Source organism: Neopelma chrysocephalum, unplaced genomic scaffold (genome assembly GCF_003984885.1).
Source record: "Neopelma chrysocephalum unplaced genomic scaffold, ASM398488v2 Primary Assembly neopelma1_23, whole genome shotgun sequence".
Lineage (NCBI taxonomy): Eukaryota > Metazoa > Chordata > Aves > Passeriformes > Pipridae > Neopelma > Neopelma chrysocephalum.
In genome coordinates this window covers 37,715,555-37,730,558 of record NW_020897691.1, presented here as the reverse complement: position 1 = coordinate 37,730,558, position 15,004 = coordinate 37,715,555, and the positions used below count along the sequence as shown (strand labels likewise).

The 15,004-nt window shown below is 38.9% G+C and overlaps 1 protein-coding gene across 1 annotated transcript in view; it reads left to right on the top strand.

Annotated features, from left to right (window-relative positions):
• Nucleotides 1-15,004, top strand: part of LIN28B (lin-28 homolog B) — a 95,694-nt gene that overhangs the window by 38,851 nt on the left and 41,839 nt on the right. The gene's annotated exons all lie outside the window — the stretch shown is intronic.

The window sequence follows — 15,004 nt, the reverse complement described above, 5'->3', positions numbered from 1 at the left end:
GTTAGCATTTACTAATCTGTGATTTAGGATGCAGTGGAATTGTGACGATGACAGGAGAAAGGAGCTGAAAAAAATTAGTTTCTTGATTGGCTCATCAGCTAATGAGCTTATGAGATATGAATTGTATAGATTGGGTATATTACGTTAATAGAAACAGACTTCCTTCCCAGTGAAGTGGGAAGTAAACTTTGAAAAAAAAAAAATTTTTGAGGTCTGTACTGGTCTTTGTAGTTATTAATAGAAAAGCTTTGTGTCAAATTCTTAATTTTCCGTGAAGAGTTCGTCTGTGTCCCTCTCAGTTCTAACCACGGTGTATGACTACTTAATGAAACATTCCACAAAGAAAAATGTTTTGAAATTACTATTAATTACTAAACTTTAGTTATCTTTTAAAGGTTTATTTAACTGGTACTGTTAGGGTCTGATTTGGCATTGTTTAGCACATTTAAATTAGCTGTATCAGAAGGAGCAGTCTTACCTGCTTTGCTTTTTCTGTGCTGGCACAGGCTACAGCATCAGGCAGTTCAGCAAGCTTAACCTGTTTTAAAAACAAAACACACACAACCCCACCTTTTTTTTTTTTTTTTAAGAATTAAATTTATGTGGACATTGCTACCTCAATTAGTGATGACTCAGATGAATGCCAAACCTGATACGCTGGATGGGGTAAAGAATCTGAAGCTGGGAAGAGCAGCAGGGAGCTGCTCTCTTTTTCTGAAAAGACCGTTGCTTAAATTAAAAATTATGTTAATGAGTTTATATGAGTAATTCTTACATTTTAGTTGTGTTGTCACTTCAGAAATATTCAATTCTGAAAATAGGATACTCTGTATGTATCTACATAGAGATATCCATATCCCTGTCTTTGTCCACACATACTCATAGGAATTGAGTAAGATATTGTAGATTCAAGCTGCTGTTTAAAGAGCCAGGTATTTTTATTTTATGAACAGTTCATTTACAATGGATTAGTTGGTTTAGTTCATTTTTAAGAACCAAATTTCATATTTGGCAAAAAAACTTGACAGGATAGCTTCTCATATTAACTCAAATGGAGCAGAAAGTATCAGGGACAAAACCAAAATATTCCATGCAGTTGTAATTGCAAGTTTTAACGGCATAAAATACAGTTAGTATGTGTTATAAATCTAAGCACATTATTAAGCTTATTATCATTTCTTTATTAGAAATTTGAGTTAAGCCCTGAAGTTGAAGCATGTTAGGGAAGCTAAAAATAGTCCTGATGTTTAGATAGCATGACTGAGTCAGAACATTATCAAGACTTGGGAGTAGGCTGTACCAGAAATGGTGTGGTGTTACTATCTGACTTAGAAAAAGGAACACAAAACAGATGGAGCAAATGTTTTTATATATAACAGGTCATTAATAACGCATCGCGGTGGGTGAGATTTTTCAGATTTCAGAAAAACACCACTGATGGCCATCTAGTACTGATAGTTTAAACTCTGCGTGAAGTTGGTGAGTAAAGTCCTGTTGGCTCTTCTTTTATCCTGGTTTGAAGCATGGAGGTGCTTTGACCAGCGAAAAAAATAGCTTTTTCTGTGAAATCAAGGGCTCAGACAATTGTTTAATATCACCAGCTGTAACTGAGACCAAACTTTGCGTGAATCTTTGTATAAACAAAGCCAGTGTTTCTGCCTTTATGTCTTACTTGGGGCAGGGTGGCAGAAAACCAAAGGCAGCAGTGCTAGGAGAGGGACTCTGTGTGTTGAAATTAAACTAGTGACATTTTTAGTGAAAGTAATCCAGACCTTCAGCAGGCAAGCTCTGAGCTCTGTATTTACAGAAACTTTTAACAATATTCAAAAGCCTGTCCCCTTATCAAAACTTTAACTCCCAAAACAGAGAAGCATCATGTGTTAACATGCACCGAGGCAGGTTGCCTCAGTAACCTGGGCAAGCCTCTCCAGGCTGAATCCATGACCCAGCTACTTCCTGGCAGCTTCCTGAGTCATTCTGTCTCTTGTAAAAGGATCCTGCAATGTTCCTGCTGAGTGTGAATCCCATCAAGTGCAACTGGGTTCATAAGCTGCCATTTTATTCTCTTAAGAGCAGTGATGTGGTAATCAGTGACCAGAAATGACCTCCAAACAGAAGTATAATTTTTGTAGAACTAAAAGCAACAGAGAGAAAAGTATGTGTTTTCACATGCACATACACATGTATACAAACTGTGATAAGGGAATACTGAGTTTGTACAGTCAAGGAGGAATACATAGACAATACTGATGGTGAAGTCACACATACAGCTGCAAGTCTAAATTTAATTTGTACTTACTTGATTTTATGATCACCTACTACCTGCCCTCCTCCCTCCCTCCCTTAATGTGTTGTGCTTTCAGCTACAAATGGCTGCATCTTGCATAATAGCCAGAAAATAAATGCTGTGAATATGGTCATATGTCACTGAAAGAAGTTTAGAAAAAGAATTAATGCACAGAATTTATTGTTTCCCACAACTCAGCTGTGTTTCTTGCATTATAGTTACCATATGATGTAGCTCTGATTTTAGCCTTTGGAGCTTTCTCTTTGGAACAATCCAATAAAAATGAAGCCTGGGGTTTGTTTACTTCTGGTATTAAAAGCAAACAGCTCAGAAAGCAGGCCACTTTTATTGGACTTTTAAAGTAGTAATATAGATGGTAGAGACTTCAGGCTGTATTTTGTCTATCGTGGATTTCAGTTTTTGGGGGATACGGAGCTGTTGGTGTGGGGAGGGAAGTGGAGGGTTGGCAGCTTTCACTGGTGTTACGGCTGTCCGTGAGACTAGACTGTTACATTAATGCAGCAAAAAGACTGAGTGGAAACATACATATGTTGTAATGAAAAAAATGCAATTTTTATATAGTTCTAGTTTTTCCTCCCATGTGAAGTGTAATGTTATGAGGAAGAAAAGTCTTCAGCCAGCACTAAGAGAAGTAATATCATTATGTAAAGGACTGATTTAATGTTATTACAGATGGGTACAACAGAAATAAACTTCTTGGAAGTAAAGAAAACGTAACTACTGCAAAGCAAGTGTCCCTGGTCTTGTGAGTCCTTGGCCTGGAAAGGGTATTTGGAAGAGGATATCCTCAATCATTGTTTGTGCTCCCTTTGTCAGCCAGGATCTGTGCCCCCAACAGGCAGGGGAAGCCTGAGATTGCCATATATGCCACCAGTGCCTTGTGAAACAATGGGCTTTTAGTAATGAAAGAAGGATGGGAGAGTCTACAGCTCAAATTATTATGTTAAAAGGAGGTTACTAGGTGAGGCGAGTAAACCACAAATGTGTGTTTGGAAGGATTTCTCCTGTGGATTGTTTGCCTTACACAACTGCATCAGAACTAGTCACCTGCCCAGGTTTCATAATAAGATGTGTCTGGCGTATCTGAGGTGTAATCAACCCACAAAAGCAAACACATTCAGAATTAGCAGGCTGATACTTCTGGGTGTGTTCTTCCCGAAGTGTTGGTGGGAGCTGTGTCTGCAGACTGCAAGAGGAAGGACTTGTCCTTAAGGAACCCCTTTGTGTCTTCCTGCTGCAGCTGGTCTGACCCTCTTTCATGAGGCCTTGAAAAACATTTACATTCTTTGGCAGAGCATGCTAAAATGAGGACATAAAAATGACAGATTCAATATTGGAGTCTTAAATAATATTTAAGTAGTCTTATGTTGTGTAATCTGAGCAGAAGCCAATGTTACTGTCATTTGATTAATGCAGTTGCATGCATGATGTTCTGATTTCACAATTACTTCCTAAATAAATAGAATCATAACTGTAGTAATAAAGCACTATTTTAGAAGTAAAGTTTTTCAAGTGTTTGAGTACCTCTCCAGTACCTATGCGAATAACTTTAAATAGTTTATCTTTTATAATTACAATCTTTTGTCCTCTTCCATAAAAATTACTGTAATCTGCCTCCCATTTACTTGAGAAGGGTTTTGCCTTAACTGCTGTTTTCTCATTTTTATCACTGTGAATTCAGAGGTGTTTCACTGAAACAGAGGTTGTGCCTTTTGTAATAGAATATAGCTTATGCTTTGATAACAGAAGTGACTCTGAACCAACCATTTCTGTCAATTTTTAAAATGCAGCTTTTTAGAGAACTACTTCACTGTAAAGTTACAAATTAAATACTCTCTCAAATAGTAATTTAAAAGTGCTGCTAAGTTCAAGTTACTTTTTGAATCATCAATGCCATCTCCTTCTGCCGCTCTGTATTTCTAAAAAATAGTTTAATTTGAAGTCACCCACTCATTTTCTGTTACGTCCAGTTAGACGTTTATTACTAGCTTCACTGCTTCTAGTACCTTAACTGTCATGTATTTAGATCATCTGCCACTCCTGTCCCTCAAAAAAAAAAAGATTAAGGTTTGAAGTATAAAATAACCTTGTGCTCATTATTCATCCAAAACAAATGCGTTCTTTTATTCAAATATCTGAATACCTAATAGATATCCATAATTTGATAAAATTGCATCAAACGAAAATATAGCTGCCTATAAGTTGGTAGGACTGATGGCATATAGGTTATCTATTACTAAAACAAAGTTCAAAATTGAGTAAATGTGTATAATCTGCTGTACAAGCACAGCTAAGGAAGATTAACCACAATTAAAAAAGCATAGAGACCTTAAATCATAAGTCAGGAATTGCTAATACAGTATAAATGGTGCTGTTAATTTTGCTTTTGTGGTAAAGGAAAAAGTATAGGTAATGTTGTGAGAACTAGCCAGTCCCAATAAAAATTTCAGCCTATTTATTGCTTCTTTGCTTTATGAACAACAACATTTGAACCCCAACAATTTTGACAGATATTTTTGTTTTATTTTTGTGCATGGTGACTTTGATTTTAGCAAACAAATATTCTAACCAGTATTTTATATTTTTGTTTCACGTATATATTGGCATATTAAATAAATAGAATTTAAAAATAAATGGTAAATATCGTTTCTGATCTCCAGATTATTTAGTAGCATTGGTGTATTGCCTGCTGATGGCTTTTTATGTCATTTGTGTAGGACCTTGCACGGTGCAACGTGACTCCTCGGTGGGAACCAAGAACACCTGTACCATAAAACAGTATTTGCGCAAAAGCTGGAGAATAGTTCCAGAGGTGTCTGTTTACAAGAGAATGGATTTTTATCTTGAGATTGCTTAGGGCATAGTTACTCTCAGCTGGCTAAAATACTATCCATGTTCACTTACTCCCTCGCTCCCCAGCTCGCAGTAGCTTTCAAGCAGACGGCGTTCTTCTCTGAAGAATTAGAAGAGGTCATTGAAGCATGGAAGGGCTTTGCACTAATGCAGCTGATAGTAGTTTTCAGAAAGCATTCTCTGCAGCATGATCTCGGGTTTCTGAGGTGAAGACCTGGGAGGTTTCAGTTGTGATGCTGTGCTGGGCTGGTAGGCTCCAGTTCTCAGCACAGGGCCTGGGAGGGGGCGGAGGTGATATAAGGACAGTCCTTCAGACTTCAGCCTACAGGTAGCTGGGACCAACCAGAAGAGAAGCAGAAAAAAAGGAAGTAGGGGCAAGAGTGGACTGCTGGCACAGCCCAAGTCAGGATTTGGCTATAAACCCTCATTCTGTTTCCACTTCTTGGGTCACTCATGTACCTACACAGCCTGGGAAGAGGGGAGAGTTGGCTCATCTGCAGTTTTGAGAACCTGTAGCTGCTGTAACTGTAGGCCACTTCTTTTTCACAGATCGGTTTTAGCTTCAATCATCAAATCATCAGCCAGGCCTTTGCCCCAGCCTGTTCCTCATAGGCTATCACCCCTGGTCTTTTGGCAGGACCCAGCCCTTCCACCACCTTGACCCCTCCTCCTTGAGAAAGTCAAGTTGCTGAGTTCCAGCACAATCCAACAACCATCCTCTTACCTCCATCCTTCCCACCCCACAGTCCTAACTCATTACAGCTCACAAGTAAGATTCTTTTTGTCCCGGTTATGTATTAGACTGTATCTACCAACATAACCCAGCTACACCCACCCCAACCTTTTGTTCCCCTTTTGGACTGCAGAATTGTTGGTGGCTACCTGTTGCACTGCGATTCAGGAAGAAAGAGGCAGGCAGGTATAATCGGGATATATTTTGCTGTGAGAATAGGGTGAGATAACAAGTTCAGGACTCCTTATGTATTGCTAATTTGCTGACTCTTACATTTGAACCGTGGTTTTTTTAGTGTCAGCCTGTGGCTCCTGTAGCTGCCCACAGTGTCAGCCATTCTTCTGTTTACCAGTGAGATGTGAACTGCTTAATTTTCTCCTGTAAAGGGTTGCAAAAAGGTGGATGAACTGCTTTGTCAGTGTTTTGCTGGTACTATTCTGCTACTGGTATACAATTTAAAGTTTAAGAACAGCTTCCCCAGAAATGGATATTAAGGGTTTGAAGTAAGAAAACATGACTCTCGGGCCACTTTTATGTAGAGGAAGGCAAAGTTGCATGTGCAGAGAGAGATCCTGCTACATCTGAATTAGCTGATCACAATCTGGGCCTAATTTATTTTTAATTATATGCAGTCTCTTGGGATAGTGGGAGGTGATGAGGGAGGTGGATAAGAAACCTTTATATAGCTTAAACATCTTCTGGCACAGGGGATTGTCTTTCCCATGCATGAGGGTGTATAGAGGAGCACAGAAATGAAGCTCATAGACTTTGTAGGGCAGGTGTGGAAAATAGAGGTGCTGCAGTTTTTTCCGAAAACATGGTTAACGACACCAGAAAGGTGTAGTAAATCTGGAGGAAGCTGTGGTTTAGGTGTGATAACTCTACCATTGAGTCTGTGCTTTCTACCAGAGTACACTTTCAGTACTTGAGAAATGCAGCAAACTGTGGGTTGTACATTACTCTTTCCTGTGCTTTTGCATTTCCCCCTCTGTTTATGGGATGATCTACATTGAAATCAGCTAATTTTTAGATCTGCTAGAGGAGAACTGTGTTTCAGTATATTCAGTATGTTTTTTAAAATGAGTGAATTATAGCTATACTGTGTTCTGTCCTCACCATTAAACTTGGAGGAGAGATGCCTGACAGGAGACATCTTGGCCAAATCCATCTTGCAGATTTTGTTGTATTTGTATCCCTTGTGGAAGAAATGAGAGAACCGGACTTGGTCGAGTAATTTTCTGGTGGCCCACTCCATTTTTCTTCGTGGGTTTTGTTTTTTGGTTTTTTTGGGTTTGAGGTTTTTTTTCCCCCGTAAAGGGAGAAAAAAAGGTCTAGTATAGTACCTCCTTTCTTCACTTAATAGAAGAAGAGCTGCAGGAATGGCTTGTTTTGGCGTCTGCCTTGGAAATTTGTGTTCTTAACAGAGAAGAGGTTTGAAAAATACTGTGCCTAGGTGGACACTATGAAAGTAGCTCACCGTTGTCATGAATTTTTCAGTGTATGTCATGTTGTCAGGGGAGGAGGTACACCTAACAGTTATGCTGGTTTTCTTCCCCCTTGGGAAGTTTTCCACTTTAAGCTTCACTAAAATGGATTGAATATCAGGATGTCTTGGAGAGTCTGTTCAGCTCGACATCAGGCCCTTGTATCATAAAAGAAGAAAAAATGGGGGGGAAAAGTGCGTCCTCCTAATGAAAACAGAAAGGGGATAATCTGCCCTGTTTATCGATTGCACAAGAGGTCATGTTTGTCCTTTCCTAATCTTTGTAGAAGGAGCTTTTCGGTTTCTGCAAAACTGCCTTATATCAGATGGGTATTTGGAACAGAGAATGAGGTGGTTTCAGTTGCATGAAGGGACTGCACTTGCCTGAGGGCAGAATAGCTCAAGTGGCTGGCAAAGGAAGGGAAGGGCCCCCATCCTGGGGGATCTGTGGCACTCCAAAAGGCGGTGTGCAGCTGGTAGCAAGGGAACATTTTTGAGGAGGGAGCTTGGAGGTATTTGACCACTGGGAGACATAAGGAGAAGAAGATGCTTCCCAGTGGGTGAACTTCAGAGGGTATAATCTGTCTGGGATTAGTGGTGTGATTTCGGGAGATCACTGAGGCACTGTAAGTGGTAAGTTGACAAGGTGCTGCACAGGACAGCCTTACATGCCATGGCTGCGCACTCACAAGGCTTCTTTTGAGGTGTGCTGGTGGTTTTTTTGACTGCATAGAACTGATTCAGGGAGCAGAAACATTGCAGAAATCCGATATTACCAAGAAGAGGTAAACGGTTTTCTTTTTGAGTTAATGTGAGACTTTGGTGAGGCCTTTAAACTGACGAAAGTGAGTCAATTCTCTCCTACTTTGTGCCCAATGTGACTGATGAGAAAATACAAACTAAGAAATGAGAGAAGAGACTGGTTTGATTTTCATGCCTAATATTAAAGCACAGAAAAAGGAAAATTGGGTAAGTGAGAATTGCACATGCAGTAAAAAAAATGTGCAAAGGAGAAAAATTTATGCAAAGGAGAAAAGGGTGAAAGTAGCAGAACGCTAGTTATGTAGGTGCTGCACTAACAAAAAAATACACTTACTACAGCAAGAAAAGAGGGGCGATGTCAGGGAGAAAAAACAAAAGATATGCTTCTTGTCCAGGCTCTTTTTATTAGTATACAAAATTAGAACAGCTGGTGCTGAATGTGTAACTAGATATAGAGGTAGCAGAAACATGATCAAATAACATTCGTGGCCTGAATGCAAATATGGAAAATTGTGCAGAAAATTAGGAAGGTGTCATGAATGAAGTTGGCACTGTGTAAAAAAACAAACAGTAGCATGGACACAATAGACTCTGTTTGGCCAAAATCACTTTGGGAAGGAATTATGAAGTACTCGTTGTAGATCTTGAACTTAAATTTATATACAGACAATGTAATAACAATGAGAGAGGAATACTAGTAGGTATAGTAACATTATAGGTAGGCTATGTAGTAGGCCAGAGCTATATCTAAGTGCCAGTGATGATATAATGATGTGATATTTCTGTGCACAACAATCAATAGTTTTCAAAAGAGTAATTCGGAATAGAAGTTGTGTTGTTTTGGACTTGGAAGGAATTGCTGACCTTACAGAAAATATGATTGTTTAAAAAACTGAAGATAAGACATGAACTGTGTTTATTTGGTTTAAGTTAAATGGGATAACAAAAAGTCAGTAACAATTTAAGACGAACGTGTTAAATTAGGTGAACATAGGTGAGCTGAAGTACTGGAGGCTTAAATACGGAAAAGGTTCAACTTGAATCCCAGGTAAAGGAAAAAGAGAATTATAGGAAGTTACCTTATCCTTCTAGAAGAGAACCTTTTCCTGGGAGGGATATTGGCAGAGAAAAGTTAATGCAAAAAGAAGGAGTAGATTATCAAAGGAAGTAATTTCTTGGAAGTTGTGGTGAAACAAGAACTGAAAGTATTAACCTGAGTTAGAATTCATTTAAACTTCTTAAGAGTTAAAGCAGTTAGTAAAAGTTCCTTTAGATGCATAAATTGCGAAAGAAGAAATCCTTCTGTTATATAGGGAGGATGGTTTTGAATTAGAGAGATCCTTTTTGTTCAAAAGCTAAAGAAATACCTCTGCACACTTCTCAGTAAGAAGAATAACAGTGTGGCGACAGCGACAGGATGATGAATGGAAACAAGGTTATGAACATGACTTCGGTCATGGTGGAAATTCAAGACAGAAACAAATTCCAAGAAATAAAGATGTGAAATTGCAGTGTAGCAGCTGCATTGTGGTTACTGCCTACGTACCAGTTCTTTCTCTACTGTAAAGTTACTTGCAGTAGCTCACCCTTTCTCATAAACGTTGTATACATGTAGTGTACATGGCTCTTCATTGTCTAAGAGCTGAAGTGCAAATCTTTGAGAAGTTGTGTTTTGTAGCTTGATTTTAAAGTTAATTTGTGTTATGCTGAACTTCAAAAAAAAATTGTAATTCGGTAGAGTTTTCTTTTTTACCTAAAATATTAAGGAACACACTCTCATCTCAAAAGTTGCGTTTCCATTATGTATGCCCTGGAGCTCATTGAACCTTTCTGTGAATAGATTTAGCTCACTGGAAAAACAAAAATCTATCTCTATTTCCTCTTCCTCTTATCCTCCCCCCTTCTTTTTAAACTGAGTTTGTTTCCTGTCAGATTAGTGAGTTAAATTGGCTTATGGGGAGGACTGAAAGAAGTGCCAGATTTGGTGCAAGATAAGCCTCTAGGACCAGGAACAAGCCCTTGAGGTCAGTAGGAGCACTGGTGAGGTGTTTTGCAAGTGCCCAGTCTTCAATTTCTGTGTTAGAGCAGCAGAGCTGCGTGTTGCTCTCAGAGGGGTTGTTGTTCAGAGTAGTAGATTTTTTGTTTGTTTCAGCATTCTGCCTGCAAAAATACATGGTCTTCACAAACCTGCTAAAATAGAATTTTGGTGGACAGCAAAAGTCCTTGTAGCAGAAGTTGTATCATGGAACTAATACTATTTCGCAGTGGTTTTAACCTGTTGCAGGTAAGAGCATTAGTATGCATCCAGTGTAAATTGGTTTACTTCTGTGTCTTCTTACTGTGTACTCTTGCTTTACTGAAAGGTTGCTGGCTCTTGATGGAACTGTATGAGGTTGTTTTGGAAAGATTTTCTTAACAGTTGTTACTGTGGCTGGGCTTCAGGATATGCTTTCCTTCATGTCTGGATTTAATTGTAGATAATTTTGGAGGGAAAACAGTTTTCTTACTTTTGGAAACCTGGCATACTAGTGGCATCTGGTCATTGTACTAAGCAATTGATCAATCACTAGATAAAAAGGGGCAGAAATGAGAGATACAGAAAATAAATTATGTAAGCAGAATGCCACCAAATAACTTTCTCCTCTCTCCTCTAAAGGATTTAATGTCTGCAACAGTAGTTGTTCACAGCTGATATGGTTTGAAGCTGGCTCCCTGCCAAGTCTCCAAACCTTACCACCAGAAGTCCCCCCCCCCCAACAAAAAAAAAAACCTCAGAGAGAAGAGGGAGAAAAAACTAAGAAAAACCCGAAAAACGAGAGAGAGGACAACCAAACTGATATATATAAATATATTTACACTTATATACAATTTCACAAGGGAAAGGGGAAGGGGAAAAGGAACAAAACTAAAATTAAAAAAAAAATATATATATATATATATCCCAATCAGTAGCCCGAGATCTAGTAACTAAAGAACAAAAGAGTTAGCAAAGAAGATATCTCACTACTCTCCTGGGACAACCGAGAGTCGCTCCGGAACGATCGCCGGCAACCTCTGTCTCCCAAGGTCGGCAAGGCCTAGCCAGGCCTCGCTCCCCAACACGGCAGACTCAACAGCAGGGAACCTGCACCTCCAAGCCGCCGGAAGGAAAGAGAGTGAAGGCCTCTCCTCCTCTCTTCTTATAGTCTGGCTTATGTAAAAATCGTAGGGAATACTGGGTAAATCTGGACCCTTCCTTGGTTACAAACTGGTCACCAAGGAAGGCCTAGCCCAAACCACCACAACAGCCCTGACTAGAAATGGCAAAGTTGTGAGTAGGCACTTACTCCCCACACATTATTAAAAGTAATGCACAAATATCTGATGCAATCTGGCCCCTATAATGATCCTTAATTCCAAACTCTCTTTCTTTTGTCGACCCTGGTGAGAGCTGTAAGCACTCCCTGTTACTGCCCAGGAAGCGGTACTTTTCTTGGGGACCATCTTGCTAATCATATTTGTATTTGTTAAGTTTTGGTTTTTGTCTTGTAGTAGGAAATGCTTTCTGTAAACTTGCAGTCATGGATTTTTCCATTCCTATTTGTTGTTGCTAATACTACTACAAAGTTGCCAGCATTTTGGACCAAGCCATTGCTTGTGACAGAGATGTGTGATATTTTACAGTATAGGCTAAAATACTAAGAAAGAATAGGATATCTATTAAAAAGAAAAAAGAAAAAAAAACCACACAAAACCCCACCCTGTCAAATTAAAAAAGAGAAAGAAAAAAGCTCTAGTCTGAAATCACTGTATTGACTGCTAGTAAAAATAACAGTAAAGTCTCTGACAGCTGAAAGAGGGAGAAGCGAGGAAAAGCATGTTGCTTTTAAGTTTTTCCCTTTGTTCGTTGGCGGTGTGCCCATATACCCCATTCAGGGCTCTAGAAATGGTTCACTGACTTGAAACTCTGGCTGGTTTTAATTGTGTTGGTTTTGTTTGAGTAATGTGAGGAAAATACTGAGCTAGATCTTTCAACATTAAATTATCAACTTTACAGACATTTTTTGTCCAACTCTTTAGACAAGTTAAGAGCGATTCAGGTTTTAGATTTGTTTTGCTGGTTTCCAAATGCCATTTTTCACAATGGCTTTGAATTGTTATTGCACCCTCAGAGAATCTCACAGGGAGCTATACATTTGCACAGTGAGTCAGGCAGTACCAAATCCATGTCTAACATTGAAAAGCTGTTGAGGTGTATTCAAGGAAAGTACTGTGCAAGTAGTTTGAAGTGGGTTTTTTCTACATTTTCAACATTTTTAACAACATTTTTTGTTGTTAAAAGTGCTCAGAAAAAAACAAACATGCAAAAAATATACACCCACGTAACATGTGATTCATGAAAGCGTAATTGTTCCTTTACTTAGTCTTTTAAATATGTTTAAAAATCTCTCTTACAAATAGAGTGCTTCATTTGGAAATAGAAGCTCTGTTGCTAAAAGTGAAATCATTTTAGAGTACTAATAATGCCCTGGTATAAGTTCCACTTTAAGCAAGTACTTACTTATTTTGAACTAGTAGAGAATGTTATGTGCATATCTGATGTCAGTCTTTTGGCATTTTTTTAATAACAGTGAAACTCACAAAGGAAAACTGCATGTAACTCTTCCTGAGACTTAACTGTATCTTCATTAAATTGTAATTAAACAAAAAGACAAAAGCATCCATGCTGTGTTCAGTATTACAGGAAAATAAGGGCTTATGCCTTTGAGGTTCCCTTGTGATTAGCACCCGTATGTGTTGCCATTGTCTAGTTTTGGAACATTCCACTATATGTTTAGTTTGGGACAGAATACACGATGTTCTGTTCTTTCCTTTTAAAAAGATTTTCTGTGATGTGGAGAGACCTGGAGATGGATTCACGCCACAGGCAGTATCTGCTTTTTCAGTTGATGAGTGGTGGTGTCTTCTTTGGGCATATGCTGAACTTGGATATTTCTTCATTATGTGACAAAGATCTCCTTATTGCTATACAGACATTTCAAAGTGGAAGGTTGCTTGAAGTACTACTGCCTTCCTGGGTAGTTTGTTTCATTGGTTTATGTAGAATTACTGTCTTCCAGTTGCATTAGTAAGAATACTTGAATATTTCTTTTTTTGTACCTTATGTATTCATTTTTTTAAAAAGCCAAGCTTATGATTAAGAGAACAGATATTATTTATTTCTTCTTTCATGTGTCCTGCAACTCCTTCATGGTGTTCCCCCCTCCCACCCCCCCTTTTTAAATAGTGCTCAACCTCTGGCCCATAAAATCAACTATTTGTCTCATGCTTCACACTTACAACATGTGGTGGAAGAGCCATGAGTACTAGAACTGCACAACTGGATAAGCAAAATAAGACATATTCTAAGCAATGGAGCTGTGTTCTTGCTTACTTTCTGCTGGAAGATTATAAGCACCTGAGCTGCTTGGTCAGACCAGTGTTGGTAGTGTCTTCTTGTGCTGGGTAGACTCTGAGAACTCAGCTGGTCTGGTCCTTGGGTTTTTGGGAAGTTAAGGCACATGTGCTTTCACACATGGTTTCATTAAAATAAATATTCCCAATTATTTTATAATTTGTAACTTAGCTGTTAGTGCTGTGGGAAATAGACTTTGCAAGGGCGTCCCTCTTCAGAAAGACGGGGAGAAGTTAAGTGACACAGGTCCCCCAAGGTAACTCTGCTGCAGAACCAGGAACTGGAATCGTGTATTTCAGTCTCATTGGGTGTGATTCAGCGCTGGTTAGGATATCTCAGTCACAGAAAAGCCTAAGTTGGAAGGCACCTCTTGATCTCATCTGATTCAACCTTTTGCTGAAAGCAGGGCCTTGGATTAGGTTATTCATTGCCCTGGTAAACTGAGTCTTAACTATTTCCAGCAAAGGGAACTATACTACTACTTTGGGCTTCTCTGTTTAATTCCTTCTATAGTGAGCAACTTCTCCTTGTGTCTGGATGGAGTTTCCTCTGAAGAAGCTCAAAGGGAGCTCTGTTGCCTTCTGTCCTATTCTCTGTGCATCCTTGTGAAGAGACCACCTCCCTCTTTGTATGTGAACTATGAACTGTGTCAGGTTTTGTGCTCTGCTAAAGTAGTGTGTTGGTGCTGCAGACCTCCCATAATATCATTACAGGAAGTCCGTGTCAGGGATTGCCATTCAATTCGTACATGTTCCCTAGTTGCACTTGTCAGGTAACAGATGCAATTTAGAGTCAAGTGTCACTTGGCTTTTTTGACATGTGACTGAGTTGGATGGCACCTGCAGAGAAGATTCCCTTCTTGACGTGTTTTATAACTCTCCTGGAAAACCTCTGAGTGGAAATTAATGGATTTTGTAAAATTATCCATGAGTCCAACTGATCTCATTCATGTACTGTGTAACTTCTAAAATAAAAGTGTAGTGCAACCAGAGTCTATCACTTTATCTCCAACCCCCTCACCCAAAAAAACTCCAAGGCTGTCTCATTTAACTTGATGATCATTTTATTTAAGAGTTTGATTCATCAGATTTGTCCTGGAATGTAGACTTACTATTGTAAGTCTACTTACTATTGTACTATTGTACATAATTTATTTGGAGTTGTGTTGAAAATTTTCATTGTATTAGAATCAGTGGTGAGCTCCTGTTGACTTCAGTTTGTCCAAGATTTTGCTGCTGCAGTGTAATAGCAAAAGATCTATCACTATTTATTTCACTTGCCCTGATGCTGATAATTTCCTTTTCTGTGAATGAAAATACAAATCCGTACATAAATGATGCTAAGTAGATAACATTTTTGCTGTAGTGAACAGAAATTTAGCAGCTCACTAGGGATATCTGAATTGCCCGTCTCAGTGGACTTTGTTCAGCG